Raw genomic sequence first — 23,240 nt, 5'->3', positions numbered from 1 at the left:
ACAAATTGCTCTGTTTATAAAGGGGGTGTTGGTGGTAAGGTCAGTGAAAACAGACCAACCTTCAAATTACCTGTAAATAAAAATAGTAAAATATGGATTTTTGCTTAAAGGGATACTGTCATTGGAAAACATGTTTTTTTCAAAACAGATCAGTTACTAGTGCTGCTCCAGCAGACTTCTGCACTGAAATCCATTTCTCAAAACAGCAAACAGTTTTTTTTATTCAATTTTGAAATCTGACATGGGGCTAGACATTTTGTCAATTTCCCAGCTGCCCCTGGTTATGTGACTTGTGCCTGCACTTTAGGAGAGAAATGCTTTCTGGCAGGTTGCTGTTTTTCCTTCTCAATGTAAATGAAGGAGTCTCACTGGAACATGGGTTGAGTGCTGTTCTTAGATCAGCCAGGCAGCTGTTATCTTGTGTTAGGGAGCTGTTATCTGGTTACGTTCCCATTGTTTTTTGTTAGGCTGCTGGGAGGGAAAGGGAGGGGGTGATATTACTCCAACTTGCAGTACAGCAGTAAAGAGTGATTGAAGTTTATCAGAGCACAAGTCACATGACTGGGGGCAGCTGGGAAATTGACAATATGTCTAGCCCCATGTCAGATTTCAAAATTGAATATAAAAAAATCTGTTTGCTCTTTTTAGAAATGGATTTCAGTGCATAATTCTGCTGGATCAGCACTATTAACTGATTCATTTTGAAAACATTTTTTTTTCCAATCACAGTGTCCCTTTAATTACAAGAATAGGCAGAATGTATTTTCAAAACAAGTTATATTTATTGCGCTCATTTTTAACAAAGTGTAGGTATATACTGTCCCTTTAAGTATATTATGGGATTATTAGGAAATCAAGACATCTCAATAAGAAATCGAACAGAAGGGTTCTCTTTTCGATTGCAAAGAGTGAAGCATGTACTTATTCAGATCCAGATTAAGTGAAGCATATGGTTTAATATGCCATATTATGCAATGAATGATCAAATATACTTTACTAAGGGGCCGCTTTATTAACAGTCAAAAATTTTTCTTTTCTCTGAATCATATTCTTTAGCGCTAAATTGTGTATTAAAAGACTTTGCCATCTAAAAGCTAGCAAGATCACATTGAAGTCAATGGGAGCTATCCTTTATCAATTGTATAATCGCTTTGAGCTTTTAGAGGTTTTTGGGTTTTTTTCTTTTATAAATCTCATGAAAATAGTTACAAAATCAAGGATTTTTAGTTTTTCATATTATTATTTGGATCAATTTGTTTTTATTTATCCGTGCTTTATATTTTAGGATCTTTTAATAAATAACTTGACATTAGTGTTTTTTCAAAAAGTGATTTTTTTTTCATGGTTTAAAAACATAACACTTAAACCACACAAATACAAATTTTGATAAATCGGCTTGATAATGCATCAGGGAAGAGGTCTCATCAAAAAATTGAAGAGTAAATACAGTACATTTCATTAGTTTGGTGAAGCAACAAAGCATATAAATATATTTGCATGTAAACCAGTTTGTTTACGCAGTCCTAGTTTGGATTTTTCTTAACAGCCATTGAATGTAGATGGATCTTAGCATTTTAAAAAATGAATTACCCAATTATCACATACAATAATACATACTTAGGTTAAATGGAATAGAACCCCAATGAACCAATATATATATACATATATATATATATATATATATATATATATATATATATATATATATATATATATATATATATATATATATATATATATATATATATTAGTTGACAGATTAATCATAAAGAAGACATTTTTTTGAAACTAAGAAAAATAAAATAAATATATTACTCAGGAAAAAGCACAAATAAAAACTTTGAAAGAAGATATATTAGTCTGTTTTAAACATACTTTTAATCACATTGTCATTTAAGGGGGTTATTTACTAAACTCTGAATGCAAAAATCAAGAAAAATTTTGGATTTTTTTTATTATAAAATCTGAGTTTTAAAAAAATCACAAATTTTTCCAGAATTTATTAAACCCCAAGGATGGAAAAGTCAGAATCTGAAAATCCGTCATCTCAGACCTTGAGGTTGCATATAAGTCAATAGGAGAAGTCCCAATAATTTTTTGATGTGCACTGGATTTTGGCCAATACCCTGAAGTTTTTGGTGAAAATTACGAAAAGATCAGATGAAAAAGTCTGAAAAATTTGTGAAAATCAGATTTTTTCCCACAAAGCAAATTTTCGGTGAAATGTAATAATAAATAACTGTAAAAGCCCTAGCGGATTTGTAGCAGAAAATAATGAGATACATTTGGACTTTGATAAATAACCCCCTTAATCTCATTAAACGCTGTACTTTTTTGCTATACCCAAGAAAAGGAATGAATATTATTTTAGTTTGTTGAGTTGCTGAACTAAATTAGTCTATAATATGGATTATTTTAGATGAAATACTTTTAATTCACTGTGATGCATAGTTCATATACAGTGTACGAATACACATCTTGAGTTGCGGATATATGTTGCATTTTTGCTGCACATAATGTGAAGTATTTGTAATTACGGCAACTAATGTTGATTGCCTATTTATTTTCTAGCATTCAAAGAACATGAGGCATCAGAATCCATGATTTGGTTTGATATCCTACTCAAAATCAATATTTTTTGCAAGCTTTGGGCTGAATCCCAATGTGTGCATTTTAATAAACAAATGAAAGCTGGATTAGTCCCAAACAGATTTGAAAATTGTGAAATTGATGCCTTTTATTACAGTATTTACTGATTTTTTATTATAATTATTTTTATTTTGCATAAAAGAAATAACAGACATAGTATAGGAACTGCAAATACTGGCAATTCCCAGTTTGCAGGAATATTAAGGCACTTAATTCAGATTCAGACAAATTATACTGTAATGATTATAATCATGATGATATGGGCCAAGTGTGGTGTCAGGGTGGGATAGAGAGGATGTGGGGCCTCTCCTATACCATTATCTCAACTGATGTACCTAGTTTTCTGTACTGGGCATGAATAATGATGGGTGATAAACCTAGTGACAAGCTCCTGTTGGACAACCAGGGAGTCCAGACTTTATGGAAGGTTTTCTGTGAGTAATTTTTGAAGCTGGTCAGCCTCTCCAAGACTAAAACTTTGTCCAACTTTGAATAGTTACTGTTTTAACAAATCCCTAATTGCATGCAAGAATTGCATGCATCATTATATCACACTATCCAGTTATAGACATGGAATGGGGAGCGTAAACTCTGATTTGTTATGAGGCCCGGGCACATTTTAAGAGGGTCTGGTATGCATTGGTGTTGCCATGGCATAATCCAAATTTTCCACAGTTACAAACCTATGTCTGACATGGACACAAGTGAAATTAATTGCACCTAGGTACTAGGACATAAACTGTAGCACAAGGCCATGCAATTCCAGGTTTCCCTTTGTGGGCAGAAGTGGAGCCAAACTAGTTATTATCCATTGGAAAAAAAACACATCTGCAAAGTGTTCCATCTAAAGAGTACTTTTAAACTCTCAGCCCACTTCCCAACAGCCTAGTGCGTTATGCCCTAGCCTAGCAGATCAGCTTGCTTCTATTGGAGCTCACTCATAGTGTTCATTAATTCTATAAAATCTTGAAAAAATTGTGGGAAATAGATGCTCCATCAGTAAATGAGACCCAGAGTTGATATCAAATTTCTTATACAATGTGAAGGGCACATTGGGAAAAATCTGACTTTTTCAAGATATTTTGCATCTCCATTGTATAATCCTACTATCTCATAAACTGGTCTGCAGGCTGGATGGTTTTATACTGTATACTTTGGCAACACTTGTGAATGGTCAATGCGAACAGATATGATCTGATTAATGGCAAATGTGAAAAGGAGGGAGCTTGTTGACCAATGCCACTTCTACCTGTTGATGGGAAGCATCAGAAGAGAGATATAGTGATGACCCCAGAAGTGTTAGAGCATTATGGGGTGCAAAATTGCACCCTTTAGGGTGGGTATAGATCCCTAAATTCCAACCCCATGTGAAAAACATGTTTTTGTTTTCAGCCTGACCACTTAAAAAAGCCATTTCATCTCCAAACAGTCAGACTATAGATCAGTCTCCTGGACTGAAATTATGCAAAGTGCCTAGTCATATCTCTCTGTATTTGACCACCTTTAAGAACTTTTGAGTTGCACACTTTTAAATTGCACAGGTCTTTTCACCAAATTCCATAATGTTATAAGGGATTGTCATGTATTTATCAGCATAAAAGTCTGTATTAAATTTGTATTGCTGTGTTATGATCAGCAAGTGCAAGTAGTCACTAAAACAAGGTCTAGATACTTATTATTATTATGATAGTGGAAGGTGGAATGATTATTCCTAAAGTCACCTGTAATGTGATTATTATTAATAGTTTTGAAACACAACCATTAAGAAAGGATATTATAAGATATAAACTATATGCATGTTCATCAAGGTGACTAAATCACATAATCACATTCTCCCCACATGTTTAGATTGTGCAATGTGTTAAGAAATCAAATTTCCATCTTTAATGTTTATTCATAACTACTTTACCTATAAATCTTTTACACCTGCCTACAATTAATTTAGAGGATAAGGCAATTTGAAAGCAGTGTTTACCTATCCATTATTCATGCCTAACTTATATGAATATTTTAACACATTCTCAACCACTAAAGCAATGAATGCAAATGGAATTAGGCAGCACATGGGTACATCAGATACTTGAAAAACCCTAAAAAATGAGAGACCACCAAGTGTGCATGTATGTGTAAAGTGACCATGTTTCAGAAACAGCAAGCCTTGAAAAAAACAGGTTCATTTATTTTATCATCTGAAAAAAAAATCCAGATATCACTAGTTTTGGTCGATGGTCAATCTGCAATTTAATAGCAGGTATATTTCTCAAAGATACTTTACTTTATTCTCAAAAGTGAGTATGAGGAATGGTTTTCATCGCTTGGCATACTGAGAGGTTTGTGATGGTAGTATTGTTTAGCTTTATGGAAGGTATTAGTAAAATGTATAAGATGGACTGATTATGATGTCAAGGAAAATACTAGGTAGCTAACTGGTAAAGGATGGGATTTGCATAAGATATGTATAGGTATGGGATCTGTTATCTGGAAACCCACTGTCCAGCAAGCTCAAAATTTCAGGAAGGCCATCTTCAAATTTTTAAAAATGATTTCCTTTTTCTTTGTAATAATAAAACAGTACCTTGTACTAGACCCTAACCAAGATATAATTCATCCTTATTGGAGGCAAACAATCCTATTGGGTTTATTTAATGTTTTAATGATTTTGTAGTAGACTTAAGTTGTTGTGATCCAAGTTATGGAAAAACCCAGGTCCCGAGCATTCAGGATAAAAGGTCCTATACCTGTACTGCACAGGTGAAGAAATGCAGGCACAAGTAGGAGGAGGTAATGAATAAGGATGATAGGCTGAGGGCAGAATGAGGTTGCTCAGTTAAAATGGTAGGTGATGCTTGTTCACCTACCAAACAATTTTTTGTCCACCAATTGACTCCAAGTAGGTTCTAGGAGGTCCCCCATTAGCTAAAACAGCAATTCGGCAGGTTTTAGGTGGTGAATGGTGAAAGTCGAATTTTTAAAGAGACAGTACATGATAAATTTCGAAATTCTAATTTTCAAATTAGAATCGAATTTGGACTATTCCCTAGTCGAAGTAAACATAAATTCGATCAAAATTCAAATTTTTTTAATTAGAATTTTCACTTCGACCTTTGATAAATCTGCCCCTTGATGTTCCTGTCTCTGGTTTCAGTCTGCAGCTCGGTAATTCAGGTGCAGACTCTAAACTTACAATTTAGTTGATACATTTCTCAACAGCAGTCTGTAGTATTAGCAACTATTGTATCAATTCTAACAGCTGCCTTTAATGAAGCTCAGGATTCTCCTCAACAAGGACAAAGATAAGAAATGTATCAACTAAATGTATCAATTTAGAGCAGTTTATACGGTTGGTGACCCCCCTTCTCAGAGCTGCTTGAAAAGGTGAAAAATGAAACACTTAGAGAAAAGTTCACACATACAAAACAGAAAGTAATTGGAAAAAAGTCTTTATTTCTGGTGATCTGAAACCAACTGAACTGAAAAAAGTGTTTCAAGGTGAACAAACCCTTTAAGCCTGGGGGTGACATCAGAGCAGCAGCTGGTTAAACTGAGGAGTGATACTGGAGGATGTACATGCTAATGCCATACTTTGGCTTTGTCCCGCATGGCTTCCTATGTCTTAATGATTACTTGATAACACAAACAGAAAATGTGATTTTTTTTTTAATAAAAGTGTTATGAATAACACATTCTAATTTTTTTTTAAACAAAACCATTTTGTATGCGATAACTTTTATGTAATTTTTCAAACTATTATTACAGTTCTACGGTATAGGACCCATTATCCGGAAACCTGTTATCCAGAAAGCTCCAAATTACAGAAAGGCAATTTCCCATGGCATTTGGACAAAAAAATCGCCATAAGAAAAACGCCCATTGACTTTAATGCATTTGGACAAAAAAAGTGCCATAAGAAAAACGCCCATTGGGGGTTATGCAATAAAAGGCACTAGGAGCAGTGACCCACAGCAACTAATCAGCAGATAGCATGTACTGGTCACCTGTTTAAAAGCAAACATCTTATTGGTTGCTATGGGTTACTGCTCCTGGGCAAACTTAGTGCCTTTTATTACATATGTGGAATTGACTTTAATGCATTTGAACAAAAAAGTTGCCATAAGAAAAATGTCCATTGACGTTAATGGATTTGTACAAAAAAAGTTCCATAAGAAAAACATCCATTGACTTTAAATGCATTTGGACAAAAAAGTCCCCATAAGAAAAATGCCCATTGACTTTAATGCATTTGTTGCATGTAAAAAAAAATTGACGCCAATTGACTTCAATGTGTTTTTTGAAATTTTCAGATTCACTCATCGCTAGTCCCGAGCATTCTGGATAACAGGTTACATACCCGTACTACATTGTATACTGTATGTTTGTATCTGTTCCTCATTCATTCATTCAAATTTTCTTATGACAGTACATGTATGGCATCAGTTATCTGCAAACCCGTTATCCAGAAAACTCTGAAAGGCCATGTCCCATAGACTCCATTTTATTCAAATAATCCAAGTTTTTAAAAACTTTCTCTGTAATAATAAAACAGTAGCTTGTACTTGATCCCAACTAAGATATAATTAATCCTTATTGGAAGCAAAACCAGCCTATTGGGTTTATTTATTGTTTACTTTATTTTCTAGTAGATGTAAGGTATGAAGATCCAAATTACGGTGGAAAGATCCCTTATCCAGAAAAACCCAAGGTTCCATCCATACTGGAAAACAGGTCCCATTCCTGTACATAGATCTTTATAAAGCCTATATCCAGAATGTCTGCAATATTTGGTTGAGCTCTGGCAGTGAAGGGGTTAGATTTATACTGTTCAGCACAGTTGACATTCACTTACACCCATTAGGCAAAGTGCCTCCTGCATCTGCAGAATCACAGCACATCTTTATGTTATGTTCTATGTAGAATGTTTCCATTTAATAAGAACACACAGTGAAACACAGCATGTGCACCTCTGCAGGTCAGACTGTTCACAGAATTATAGAAATACACATTACAGTAGTTAAAATTAATAAATGATAGCATATATATTTATCACGTTTAAAATCCCTGGAAGGTGAAATAATTACAGGAACACTGCTCTCTACTGTAAAAATAGAAGATTATTTACAGTTAACTTATTTTCCCCTATGTTTGATTCTTGTCAAACCCTCACTCCCTAAATTCATGTACACAACTATTCATTTCTAGTCTAATCTCATTAGGAATCCCGAGTTATTTCTCATATTGTCATTCTTATACTTGTATTGTAAGATGCATAGATATCTGGTTCCCTCTCACAAAATGACGCATGTACATTTCATGCTCTCCTGACTGCATCATACACATTTCTCTTTGTCGTTGCTGTAAAAGTCAATATCTTGAATTAACAAGAGAATTATTGTACCAAATGGCCATCAATTTCTTTCTGCCTGAACAAAGTCTACACTGCTGACTATAAAAAATAACTACTAATAGCAATAAATGGTAAGAGAGCAATGGATCTAAGGAAAAAGGAATACAAAAGCACAGAGAATTTCTATTCCCCTCTATTGTTTGGGTAAATCTTTTTTTTAGAACTGTTTTAGTTGATACGGTATAAAATGCTGTACGCAAAAAAAATCTCCCACGTCCCTTACATGAACTGTATATTTTTCATCCTCATTCCTGAATTTATTTCAAAATGAACCAACCCTGATTTGAATTCTGTTCATAAGAATACATGTGGAGGCCTATTTATCAAAGGACGGATTTTAGAGGTTTTTGAAACTATGACTAAACTCACAAACTATAAAATTATGAATGTCATGGAATTTATTAAAAGATCAGAATACTAAAATGAACATATTGCCGAGATTTCTATACTTGTTTCAGACCATCCCTTACCCACCCCCAAAACACATTCTAAGGATATTGAAAAGCCTGATTATCAGCTATATCTGGAATCATAAAAATCCCAGGATAGCTGCCTCTAAATTATCGGCTCTAAAGCGGAACGGAGGCGTTGGACTTCCAGATTGGGATGCTTATTTGAGGGCTGCACAAATTAATAGGTGTTTTGATTGGGCTTTCCATCACACTGGTAAACTTTGGGTGGGTATAGAACAAGAATCTTCACTGACTCCACTGATGGCTCTACCTTGGTTGACGTCGACTGAGAGACGCATACTTGACAAAACTGACTATAAGCTACTTTATACCCTTCGAGTTTGGGATAGATTAGTCATGACAGGAAAGTGGACACGTACACCCTCTAGATACACGCCTATCTTCGGCAACCCTACTTTCCCCCCGGGATTGAATCCGCGCCCATACGTTGGATGGACCTTGAGGAGACATATGGGGATTCAATCTTTTCTTTTCGGCAATACAGTCCCACAATGGGAGGTTCTGTTTCCGGATGTCCCCCCGACTCCTCTGGATGTATTCCGGCTGGAGCAGGTGAGACATTTTATATTTTCCAGACGCTTGCATTTACTGACTACTGAACCTCCTACGCAAGTAGAACTTCTTTGGGAATCTAAAGAGGCTCCTACTAGAACGATCTCCTATCTGTATCAATGCATTCTAAATATCACAGAAATACCGAAGGGTATCTTTAAGCATAAATGGGAGGCTGAATTGGGGGTTCGCCTGGAGGAGAGGGATTGGGATAAGATTGTCTGTTTAGCGCACTCAACTTCGACTTGCTGTAAAATTCAGGAACTTAATTATAAATTGTTGAGTCAATGGTATAGGACTCCGGCTAAATTGGCCAAGATATATCGCACACTCTCTCCTTCATGTTGGAGATGCGTTGGAGGAGATGGGACTCTGTCTCACATCTTCTGGGGATGCCCGGGTTTGACGAATTATTGGTCTCAGATTAGAGAGGTCGTTAAGGAACTCACAGATGTGGATGTTCCTAATGAACCCTTGGGGATACTTCTCCACCACACCTCCACTCCAATTAAGGCTTATCGCAAATCTCTGGTACCAATCTTGTTGGATATGGCTAAACTTCTTGTTCCCATGAACTGGAAACAACAAGCTCCCCCCAGGATACGGGATTGGTTACGGAAGATTTCTGAGATTGAAAGGTTCGAAGGGTATAAGGCATCCTCCACACAAGATATTGAGAAATACACTCAGAAATGGTTTTATTGGGTACAGTTTAAACATTCAGCTAAATACTAGCTGCTGCTGCAGACTTAGGTTGCCTTGACTTTGATGTTATATTGGTAAAGGGGATGTGTTTCCTGATTTGGCCTGTCGCTCCCTGGGTAGTGATAGCCCTGGATCTTTTATCCAGCCTGCTTTTTGAACATTAGCATACACACTGTAGGCCCTGCGTGTGGATGTTGTCCGGTGGGAGCTGGCCTCTTCCGTTTGGTGGATCCTTATCTACTTCTCCTTATAACTAGGTAGGTGCATCGTTGCTTTTGCTTACTTTATGTAGACATGACAGTTTATGTGAATGATAACATGCTAGTATCTAATTTCTAGATTCGAAGACTCCTATCTAGTTATGCCGCGCCCTGTGCGAGAGACATTCAGATTCGCTAGAAGATTCCTTTTCTTTCTATCTTTCCCCCTTTTTCTTTTCTTTTTTCTCTTCCTTTTCCTGCCCTTCTTCTCTCCCCTATACGACAATTGTTTCATGTTGATATCAGCGGTTCTTATTATACTCAGGGACGTCAGGTCGCTCCCTCGATATCATTGTGATTCTATGTGATGTTTGACTAAATGGATGCCTTCTCCTGTTTTTTTTTTTTTTTTTTTCTGTGGCTTCCCTGTGTGTATTACCCCCCTTTTCTTCTTTCTGTACCCTATTGAAAATTTTCAATAAATCAGAATTTAAAAAAAAAAAAGATCAGAATAAAAAAAGTACAAACGCAAAATAATGCACTAGAAAATAAGAATACCTTGAAAACCTCTTAAAAATCAAGTATTTCTGATGATTCCTAGCAAAAAAAAATCTGAAAACCTGTCCAAATTGAGTTAACATGGTCCCATAGGATCAAAGCAGCTCCCACTGACTTCTATAAGACCTCAACAACTTTTACCTGGTGAAGTTTTGTATTAGTGGTTTTCGCTGTTTTTAAACGTAATAAATCTCAAATTTTTAGAGCTTTTAAAACTAAAATGGGAAAACCATGAATTTTTAGAGATTTGTGGAAAAAAACAAAATATGATTGTTAGTAAATGGGTCCCTTAGTTTCTTGGTTTGATTAAAGGAAAACTGTATCTTCAGTATTCTACAGATTTAATATAAAATTTAAATAGACGTACTAAATTGGCACAAACAGATCAATAAACATTTCCCTTTTACATATTTCACCTTGAGCCACCATGTAATGATGTAATGGTCCGTGTGCTCCCTCAGAGATCACATAAAAGGGACAAGTTCAGATGCTAAATGTGCTAGAAGTGTGGTGGTAATAGATGGGGCACTGTTCAGTCTTTGGATCAATTAATCTAGTATGTATGTGTGCCCTTGGTTTGTGTGTGAACACAGGAAATTGTATAAGCCTGGGGATGGCCTTTAATACTTAAAATGGCAATTTTTCTGTTTGGTATTGTCCAATGGCATATGGTACTAGATAAGTCATTTTTTTTATAAAAAAAAAAGCTAAATTTAGACGAAGCAGTGTTTTAATAATGGCCCGATCTATTGATACAGGCCTGCAATGTATAGTTTCTATTTTTATTATATATATATATTATACTGTTCATAGAAAACTCATCACACCCAGAAATCCTGCAGTCGTGCAGACACTTTCTCTCTATATATGTATATATAGGGCCTACAGTTGCTAACTGGCTTTTAATTAAAAAAAAAAAAAATGAACTACTGGTTGAGAAACAATTGGTTTAGATTCATTTTGCAGACAAATACAAAAAAAACATTTGTGCTGTAGAGATGTAAAACAAAAAATCATCAAGAAGCAGTTTAGATTATTGGTGTTCTGTCTGCAATATTTGTCTAGATGGTTCTTTCAGTGATTCATAGATGTTAAAAGAGCAGACTAAAGAATTTGAGCTCATGAAGGGCTAAATCTGTGAGTTTTAAAGGAAAACAATTACTTTTCCAGTCTCATGTTCATTCAAGCTTTAAACGTAGACTTACTCAACATTCTTCTTCATTATTTTTAACCAAAAAGGTGCCCTTTTAGGCAGATATGACAGTCTTTGCACAACAAGAAAGTATGTTTATCAAAGGTTTACCTTTATGTTTCTGTAACTGTTCGGTAAAACATTTTGGAAAAGAACATTCTGAACAGAGAAACAAAGAAATAAATTTCCCATTAATTTCAACTATTCCAATCAGGCCTAATTAGGCCCATGATGCAGGATTTAATTACATTAGCAGCAGCTGCAGTATTGGTTGTTTAGACAAACAAAAACAATCATAAGTCGAAAACCTTCAGTATATATCTTTTATTTTGTTGCATGTGGCCTGTTCATGTATTCAAAACAAGTGCTGCAGAAAGGTACCTATTACTAATACTGTATGTATCATATGACAGCAGCAAAATGATTGATACTTTACAATCAATCATCTCAACACACAAAGCAATGCAAGATGCCACCTAACTTAAACCTAATCTTTAAGAATGGTAATTTATCTACATATTATTGGTTACAGTGACATGACCATTTTCAGGTTTTTCAATTAAAGTATCATTAAACCGTTAAATATGTTGATTGGGAATTTAGATGCTATTAAAGGGGACCCGTCACCCAAAAAAATTATTCAAAATTCTATTTTATCACATTAGTCAAGCAAAATGAACTTTAATTACACTATATAAATTATTTGAATCTTGCTTCCTTCAGTCTGGGATTTCAAAATTATAGCAAGCAGGCAGCATCCATTTTGTGGACACTGTTATTAAGACAAGCCTTGTATCATCTCAGAATCTTGTTTGTGCACCAAAATAGGAGACCCGATGTCCATCCCGATGCCCTGGTTACACAATTAAATGGTAAAGAGAACGAGGGAATGTGGGGAGAGCAGTGACATCTAGGAAGTGCTGAATGGAAAGTGAAAGTAATTGTCTGCCCCGCCTCTATGCCACTGGCATAGAGGAGGGGCAGACAATATTTGATTGACAGCTGAGATTTTTAAATGAGCTTACAACAGCTATGAATGCTTTAATAAAAAAATAGAAATTGGATTTCATGTTTAGTTTGAAAATGACTTTTATTATACAGATTTTTGTGTCTGGGTGACAGGTCCACTTTAAATGGTGATTTAGGGACCCCTTTTTCAAAGGTCAAAGAGTCAAAAACAATTTGAGAGCTTAAAGGGATACTGTCATGGGGAAAAAAAAATAAATCTAAATTAATCAGTTAATAGTGCTGCTCCAGCAGAATTCTGCACTTAAATCCATTTCTCAAAAGAGCAAACAGATTTTTTTATATTCAATTTTGAAATCTGACATGGGGCTAGACATATTGTCAATTTCCCAGCTGTCCCAAGTCATGTGACTTGTGCTCTGATAAACTTCAATCACTCTTTACTGCTGTACTGCAAGTTGGAGTGATATCACCCCCCTCCCTCCCCCCACCAGCAGCCTAACAACAGAACAATGGGAAGGTAACCAGATAGCAGCTCCCTAACACAAGATAACAACTGCCTGGTAGATCTAAGAACAGCACTCAATTGTAAAAACCCATGTCCCACTGAGACACATTCAGTTAAATTGAGAAGGAAAAACAGCAGCCTGCCAGAAAGCATTACTCTCCTAAAGTGCAGGCACAAGTCACATGACTGGGGGAAGCTGGGAAATTATCAAAATGTCTAGCCCCATGTCAGATTTCAAAATTGAATATAAAAAAATCTGTTTGCTCTTTTGAGAAATGGATTTCAGTGCAGAATTCTGCTGGAGCAGCACTATTAACTGATTCATTTTGAAAAAAAATGTTTTTCCCATGACAGTATCCATTTAAACAAAGTGAGAAAACATCTCTCTCTTTTTCATAGAAAAAGTAAAATAATGATTCCAATAAATGATAAGTACCATGTAATAAAAAAGTCAAGTCTAGTCAATATTACATTACTCACGCTTTGGGGCCCATTTATTAAACCTTTATTTTTTCTGGTCGAGGTTTAGAGAAAAAACTCAAATTTTTTGCGGGGGAAAAAAATCCTCAAATTTTTAGAGATTTATGATACCCCAAAGCTGATCTGATCAGAAAATATGCTATCTTAAACCTGTCAGGGTCATGTAGAAGTCAATGGCAGATGTCCCTGAAGTTGTTTCTTGACATAGTGATTTGTCCTGGATAATCTGAAAAATTCAGGGTTTTCGGACGATAATCTGAAAAAGTCGAGTTTTCACAGCGAAAACACAATAAAATCGAGTAAGATACAATTTGACAATCACTTTTTTTGATGAAAATTATTGATAAATCAGTTAAAATTGTGGAAGGCAGTTTGGTCAGATTTGTTTTCATAAAAAAATTAGATTAATTTGAGTAATGTGCCCCTTACTCTACTCTTACTCATTTTTCTACTACAGCCTAGTACTATTTTTTTGGTATCCCTTAGGTTCATTGTACACTTATATTCCTTGCCTTATTACAATAATGTTTTTGAACATTTCCTTAAAATTGCATTTGATTAATGCTTCATTCTTTTTGGTTGACTGTGCATGTATATGAATAGCAATTCAATCAACATTCTTTTCTGTCCAGCAGTCAATAAAAGTATTATAATCACATTATCAACTCCAAAAGGAACAGCAACAAAATGTATAAAAGGTTATTTCATAATCAATTATTTTCTGCTGACCACAGAGAGCACACACAAAACAAGAACAGCTGTTCTTACAATATGTGCTCAAACCCTAATTTATGCCCCAAAAAAGGTTTTAGATTCAGATTTAGGCCTATGATAGCTTGTTTAGAGCAGTTACAGTGAAAGTGTCGTGGTTTCCCATTGGAAGCAAGAAACCCTCTTTCCATGACACAAACTTGTGTTTATAGGTGACCTCCAGAAAGAAAAGCTCACTGATGTTTCAGTTGGGAGGCCACCTGTCACCTCTAGCTTTTTGAGTATTTCCCACACTCTGTTATGGGAAGTGGTAGGTGATTTCAGGTTCACTACAAGGGCACAGGAAGTGTTATAATGCCCAGTGCGCCATAAAAATAAGAAACTTTGACAGAAATGTTCAATAAATGTTCATAAATTGTGCATGTCTGTGGTTAATTGAATAAATATAGAGGCATATAAATAAAGAACTTGAATTTGGCTACTATTTTAAGCGAGATGCAGACCCTAACCAAATTGAATCCCTTCTAGTTTAATTTCTCCTAATATACAGTATATTTTTGGAGAAGTATTTTGTAACCCTATACAGTCGTAAATCCATAGATTCAGTAGGAATAACCCATGCCGTAAAAATGGATTGTCCCACTTTATGGACAATATGACTTAATTTTTTATGTAAGTTTCCTTGAAATGAAGGAAACTGTCACTAATATATAGTAGATGCAGTTGTTACACCATACTCTTTCAATTTAAAATTAGCAACATAAGCTTTGAATAGTACTGCCCCTTAAGTAATTAAGAGGGTGTAAAGAATTAGACCTGCATTTGTTTCAGAATCACTTAACAGCAATACTTGAAAATGGTGAAGGTGTTCATTGAATGGCTCACAATCTAGCTTTGTCATCACGATCAAAAATGAAGACATCTATTGCTGCTTTATCATTTTCTTTGACGTGGGAAGCATCAATTAAGCAGTATTCTGACTCCTATTGGCCCCAGTCCATTCCCTAACCTCCTTCTACTGCTTTCTCAGCTTTTCCTTGCTAAGCTCTTATTTCTTGTCTTTAATGTATAACGTGCTGAAAGAGAAAGACTTAGCATTATCATGGCACATAACAGTCCCCTCCTTCATGCTTTATTCTGAGACCACTAAAACAACATGGGCATATCCCTCCAGCACCCTCCAGCACAGTCATCCTATTTACATGGTTCTGCATTACTGAAATGTATTATCAAATACAAATGTAATGTACATGAACACTGACTTAGAGATAATATATCCTTCAATGAACTCCTAAGTGCAAGATGTCCCATTTTTAAGGGCCAGTCATTTAGAGCCAATCATTGACTATTGAAAAGCAGAGTATTATATAAAACAGTCATTGAATCTTACCAATGCTACATATTTTCATTTTATTACTTATGCTTCATTGTGGTATCTTCCAGAAGGCACAAAATATCCATCCCAAACAATGTTACAAGCTGAAGGTTTTGCAATTTTTTAAAATGTAATTATAATATTCAAGAAGGCATGGCATATACAGAATGCATTATCATTTGATATAGTAATAAGAAATGCAAACTCTCTCCCTAAGCTTACATTGTATCCTGCAGCACACTGTGCAATAAAAGAGCTATTTATGCTGATCAACAAATATACCGTAAGGTAATTGTTAAAGTCATTTTGTCTACCTCCTTCAGAATCCTTGCTATATACAGTTGGACCTACACAGTGATCATGTATCCTAATTGTTGGGAGAGAAGTTAATTATTTTCTGATCACTAGCTCATTAATCTCACTAGATTGTGCACCTCCTTCTCCTTAAATAAAGTGTCTGGCAATGCAGGAAAATGATAGCCACCCCTTATTAATTTAATTTAGGGGTAAGATTTAGCTGTCCCTTTGTAATAATCTCTAAAAAGATTAACTGATTTTTATGCAGCACCAATCCCTGATTTCCTCGAATGTTTTATGATGAATCCTATATCGTCTAAATCCTATAGCAGAATTATGACAACCATCTGTGTGTCCTCATATAACTCACTACATTTATGATTAGTGTATATTTAATTTACTATATAAGGGATACTGTACCTGTTGGAGAAACTGAGATGGGTGGCTTTGGCTTAATTATGGCCTTACATTTATTGAGAGCTAAATCAAACTCAGAAGCTAAAAGAGTCTAGCATTTATGTGGCTGCTGCAGAACTTTTTTGTATTTTTGCTTTTTTTCTTGTTGATTACAATATTCAACCAGATTACTTCTCAGCAAGTCATACTGTATATCCCCATTTATAATAAAAGGCACTAAGTTTGCACAGGCTGTAACCCATAACAACCAATAAAATGTTTGTTTTTAAACAGGTGGACAGTAAATGCTACCTGCTGATTGGTTGCTATGAGTTACTGTCCTGGGCAAACTTAGTGCCTTTTATTACATAACCTCCGCAACGTTGCACTTGTGGGTTGATTTTAACATCATACTACAAATATCAGGAAGGGAAGAGGTATTGGTGGCACTATATACACAGCAACCTTTTAAATCTTCAATAATAAGAACTGTCACTCAGCCCCTGAGTACAGATATAACAAAAAGCATGTAACTGTTGCTTTCCCCCATGTCACATTTATTTGTCTGCCAAGTGATTTAATTCGCTTACAATTTTTACAGAATGAAATAAAGTTGATTAACAGGCATTTTAGGCATAATGAAGCACCAAGCAGGCGATCAAGAAAATGAATGTGTGTCTAATAGCATTTTTCACACTATTTAAAGCAATCAGATGGGCTCTTGCTTGTGACTGTGGTTATAATATGGTGAGGGTCAGCTCTGGTCAAAATATTCACTTATTTTGCTCTTTACTGTGCTGCTTAACCTAAAAGCTAAGCAGCCCTATGTAATATGTACTGCATTACATTACCCTCTGGCAATGAAAAGGTGGGTTGACGTATTTTTCAGTAATCAGTATTAGATATTGCTCTCCATGCATAAGTTTCTTGGATTTGTTGACGCTGTCAATATACAATTGCTGAGACTCATTCACTCCGTATTTCTGCTTACAGCCAGGACAATCATTGTCCGGTATGTGTGATTACAGTGCTCTATATGGAATATGCCAGGCTGTTATATAACTCTCCATCATAAGCTATGCAGCCCTCTTTATCATTACAGGGAAAACCAGCAGTGGCGGAACTCACACTGGGCCCTGTGCACCAACCCTGCAAAATCACGCAGACAATTTGGGTTTAACACATGAGAAATAAGAGTTGACTTATAGTATGCTATGCACAAAGATCTCTGTTCCTAGAAGTGCAGTGTTTCAGCATCTGCCAAGACAAACTGCTTTATTTTGATTGTGAATGTGATTTTACCGCTACTACTAATGCACAGCAAATATAATAGAATGATTTTAATTTACTTCACCACTGCATGTGATGAACCCAAGCTGGTTTCAAAACTGTGGGAACCACGGACCAGACCCAAACTAGTAAAATGAAGGCCAGTTAAGGTGAAATTTAATGATGAATGCTTATTTTCTGTCTTTAATATCTCTGTAAGAATTACTGTTCTGACACTGTTTTCTTCTACATTACGGTAGGGGCTTGAACAAATGTTGAACTGCAAAGTAGGGATGCACCAAATCCAGGATTCAGTTTGGAATATGGCTAAACTGAATTTTAAAACAATAAAGTCCCATGACTTCGTTGCACTGGGCAACTTAAGGCAACCCTTTACTTGGTCAAATCTGAATATGCAGGTATGGGTTTGTATTTGGAGGAATCTTTTATGCATGTCTACATATTTCTATATAAAAAAATAAAATGTAGTCACATAAGACTTGCCATTTGGTGCCAATAAAAGGCAAAACTGTTGTGGTTTGCACTAAGTGTGTCAGTCACACAATTATTCACTGAACCTATGTGGTCACCGTTAAAAAACAGTTGAACACCAGAAATAGAAACACATTTGTGATATATTTGTGATCTATCATCTCCCAGCAATCTATTCGGCTCAAAGGGGCTGCCACAGCCTCACAAACAGGTATCAGAAATGTAGGGAACTCTCCTCAGAAATTGCAGCTTCCTTATTAATAAAATATCCAGTCAAGTCCATATAACAGAAATATGCTATCAAGCAATTGTTACACATAACAGTTTCTGTGGACTGTTTATAGGTCACAAAAGCCACTTGTGATGTGCAGGCTAACTGCCTGATGGTTCATACCTTCTCATGCTTCTTATCCATTATGTCATGTTCAGATGAGGCCTGGTTTGCAAAACAGTGAAATATTGTGCTTATTTGTAAGAGATCAGTCAACACATAAGGAGTCATTTTCAATGAAGGACACATTGTGTAAAGTGCAAAAAAAAAAAGGCCACAATCAGCTAATTTTTGCACTTCGCACTTTTGCTTTATCCTGTTTTGCCAAAATGGAGTGCGGAGACCTGCAGCTTCCTTTATGAATACACCGCTGACTATTTGTCAGCACTGTATTTGTGAAAGTTGGGCAGGGGGGAGACACCTCCTCTGATGCCCCCTACCTTTCACCTAACTTGCTCGAGCTGCAGCCCACAAAGGGGCCCTGAGCTTGGATGTACTTCCTGACGCTGCACTCTGTTCTTGGATCAGATTTTTAATCCAGCTCATAGAGCAGAGTGCAGTTTAAAGTGGGATACCAACTCTTGCTTGAGCACTAAGGGACGTGCTGTTGTCTAGCACTTGTATCCTGGGTAATGTAAATGAACTCTATAGTTTTGGGCAATTACATCCCTACTTGTTTTGATTTAGCGGGTACATGACCTGTACTCTGTACATATTAGGTATGATAATACTGCCATCCCATAACTAACCAGCAATATTTATGTAACCACCGCATACACCCTAATCATGGTTTAGCGGATACATGACCTGTACTCTGTACATATTAGGTATAATAAAACTGCCATCCCATAACTAACCATCAGTATTTATGTAACCATCACATATACCCTAATGATGGTTGTGTGTAATCAGTGCTTGCACAGTAACCCGAAATCTAGAAAGATAACATCTCAACACAAATGAAATGTCATGTACACATTACTGCACACAGACTGCAAATCAATGGTTGCAGTTGTAATGGGGCTAGTATGCAGTTTGTGGCTAGTTAAGAAAACCGTTTTAATCCAGTGAAATAAAACTACAATAATTTGTAGAGGAGGCAAAACTTATTTTCAGCCACCCCCACATCTGAATGTAACCAACACAAACTGTGAGGAACATATGAAGGCAGGGATTATGGAACTCATAGACGGATGGAACTACAAATTTATGAATGGGCAGAAATGTTACTGTAGCACAAATACAGAATTAAGGCTGAAGCCACACTTAGTATGCCAGTTGCTTGTTTATAAGGCAGATAAGAATACGACTGTACATGTATGTATATGAGAGATGTCCAAACTGCAGCCCTGTGACAACAAACACCAGTGACAAACTGTCTGGAGCTTCTGGGAGTTGTAGTTCAACAACAGCTGAGGGGGGTTGCAGGTCTAAATCTATGAATGATGTGAGGTTTGATTGATCATCTGTTTAAGCATTGTGTGAAATATGAGTACAGTCACTAAATCTGTAATACTTTTGGGTACCTATGGCATTGAAGTCCCACTGTTACTTTTGGGTACATACAGTATGGCATCGAAGTTACACTGTGAAAATCCCTGGTTTCCCCTGTAGATTTCTGTACCTCATTGTTGAAAGAAGAAATTCTTCATTCGCCGCTCTGAGCTTTGCCTTCCATTCATTCTATAATCCTTCCTGCTCTGGGAACAGAGCACAATTCACGACTGATCACAGCATCCTTTGTGTTCCTACAGCTACACGGGGGTAAGATCCCAGATCTCGAGCACAGGCAGCACTGCAGATCACCCAGGCTCCGCTTCTGCACACTCAACCGAGAAACATTGACGGAGTCCGCACTTGTCTCCTGTGTAGTCACATTTGACTGGAATGTAGGGCATAGAGCAGCGCAGTCCTTCTGAGGCACAGACACCGACTGAGACGCTGCACTTGCAGCAGAAAAATGCCCAGATACAGACACAGGCAACAGTAGGAACTACTGCACAGTTCTTGGTCTATACCAAACACCCCCGCGTGGCAGGGGGAGAGGGTGGAACTGAGATGGTTTGCGCGGAGACGCCTCTTAGAATCCAATGCAGTTTCTGACGCACCGCTTTATTTACCCGTCTTAGGGCAAGAGGGGAGCTGGGGGTGAAACGGAAGCATAACATAATATGAATGTTTGAAAGGCTGTAGGTCTTTTTCAAAACACAAAGAACTGATTGTATATGTGTATATTGATTCAAGGTCAGGCTTATCATGTGGGGTATTAGAAGAATTGTATTCACGTGCAGCTTTACCTTCAATATGTATATTTGGGAGCACAAGATGAAAACAGTTTTATTGCACAAAATACTCGATCGCCTCTGGAATTTGCTACTGAATATCAAGATTAAGACGTGAACATGATGCTGTTGGGAAGTATTACCATTACTCAAACATTGCAATGGTATTCAATATTACCCTTAAAGATGATTCTGTAGAAATATCTGTATAAACAAAGGGGAATGAGTTTATTAATATAGTCAGGATGGTTGATATGAAAAGAACTACGTTTCTTTAAATCAAGCTTTTTGTCTGAAATGTGTCTGAAATAATAGAATTTTCAATAAGGCTAGGGGAGGTGGCGTCCCAAAATCTGCCTCATAAGATGAAAAAAATAAAATCACAGGCAAAATAAATCTGTGTTCGTCTGGGTGGCACACCGTATCACATCGATTACCTGGGTGCACGGTAAAAAATCCATACAATGTTCAAATGACCAGCAACTCTCAGAAATCCCTGGAGTTGCTGGTCATTTGAACATTATATATATATATATATATATATATATATATATATATATATATATATATATATATATATATATATATATATATATATATATATATATATATATATATATATATAAACGGTGAGTTCTGATGTCATTTCTGTCACATGACTCACTGAAATTTGTGTATTATAAATAGGGATGCACCGAATCCAGGATTCGGTTCGGGATTCGGCCAGGATTTGGCCTTTTTCAGCAGGATTCGGCCGAATCCTTCTGCCCGGCCGAACCAAACCAAATCCTAATTTGCATATGCAAATTAGGGGCGGGAGGGAAATCGCATGACCTTTTGTCACAAAACAAGTAAAAAATGTTTTCCCCTTCCCACCCCTAATATGCATATGCAAATTAGGGGTTGGTTCGTTATTCGGCCGAATCTTTCACGAAGGATTCGGGGGTTCGGCTGAATCCAAAATAGTGGATTCGGTGCATCCCTAATTATAATTAATAAAGTACCCCCAGTTGTAAAATATGAGGATATTAGAAGTTACCTCGAGTTCCATGACCTGTATAAAAACAGGTCATGATTATATATGGTCATGAAACTCCTCGGTAACTTATAATATCCTTATATTTTACAAGAGGGGGTACTTTATTCAATATATATATATATATATATATATATATATATATATATATATATATATATATATATATCTTTGTAAATTTCAACTTTGAACATTGTGCATTGAACGTCCACTGAAGGGAGGCTCACAGACCAACATTTCTGTAATCTAGAGGAACAATATCAATGACTATTACAATATACTGTGTCTTGGCTAGACATGGATTATCTGTGTGGCACAAGAAAATCTTTCCAGTTGAAGGTGCAATTATAAACCTTTTTTTTTTTTTAAATGGCTGAGAAATATATATTTTATGGCCTATGGGTTGAGTCAGCCTTGTATAGGGCTTTGTGTAGTTTATCTCTCAATAGACGTGGTCCTCTCATTTTCGCTTCAGGGGGCACTATTAAAGGTCGGCAAGATGGGAAATCTAACTTAACAATTTAGCCAGCCTTTAAAAGGTAAAAAGGCTGTATAAAATAAATGGCAAATGTATCAAGGTGTGTGTTATTTTACGTCATGAGAACATCAGATTTACCTACTGATGTAGGTAAAAAAACGGTCTAAAAAGGTGTGCAAAATAAATGGCAAATTTATCAAGGTGTGTGTTATTTTATGTCATGAGAACATCAGATTTACCGTCGTTATTTTACATTGCTTCAGACCTCTGAAAGTAAGTTCCGGCGGAAGTTGCTGAAAGTAAAGGCGCGTAAAAAAATATTTTGTGTGGCTAATTATTCCGCCATTTTTTACACTACATATTAAATCTACTCCTATGTTTCTACCCTCATCTTAGAGAATGTACAGTAAGCGGTGTCTTGGAAGGAGAAAAATAAATAGTTTGTGGAGCAACACAATTTATCAGTTATATTGTAGTGAGAGAAATTGGCGTGGGACTGTTTTTACCGCATTGAATTTAAGTCCCTGTGACCTTAAAGGAGAACTAAACCCTAAAAATTAGTATGTCTAGAAATTTCATATTTTATAATTGAGCACACTAACAGGCACTTTAGGTTTCATGTGTCATTATTATTTCTATTGACAAGTACATGACACACATGCCAACTTATTCCACCAGGCTATACAACACAAACAAACATACAAATTACTTACAAACACTGCTTCATATAGGAAGTAAAGAGATGGGCCTTGATATGGCACATGAGCATACACATATTTTGGGCAAAGTGTGATACTAACACCCTGTTTTTTAAAGGAGAAGAAAAGTTTAAATTACTGGGGTTGTCAAATATTAGGCACCCCAGTGATTGTAATCACTTACCTTATACAGATGCACAGTAAAGTTTCCATTACATTTTAATGTATATATTTACACAAATGGAGTTTGT

General features: G+C 36.1%; 1 protein-coding gene across 2 annotated transcripts in view; it reads right to left on the bottom strand.

Moving 5' to 3' along the window:
* The window catches only part of b3gat1.L (beta-1,3-glucuronyltransferase 1 L homeolog), a 54,865-nt gene extending 34,349 nt beyond the window's left edge, over positions 1 to 20,516 (bottom strand). For both annotated transcript variants that reach the window (XM_041569165.1, XM_041569164.1), the window contains exon 1: positions 20,120 to 20,516. The gene's annotated coding sequence lies outside the window, so the exon portion shown is untranslated. The remainder of the gene's footprint in view (positions 1 to 20,119) is intronic.
* Between the last annotated feature and the right edge of the window lie 2,724 nt (positions 20,517 to 23,240).

The sequence above is a fragment of the Xenopus laevis genome, chromosome 7L (genome assembly GCF_017654675.1).
Source record: "Xenopus laevis strain J_2021 chromosome 7L, Xenopus_laevis_v10.1, whole genome shotgun sequence".
Classification (NCBI taxonomy): domain Eukaryota; kingdom Metazoa; phylum Chordata; class Amphibia; order Anura; family Pipidae; genus Xenopus; species Xenopus laevis.
The sequence above is the reverse complement of the archived record's forward strand: the minus strand, read 5'-3'. Positions and strand labels throughout refer to the sequence as shown.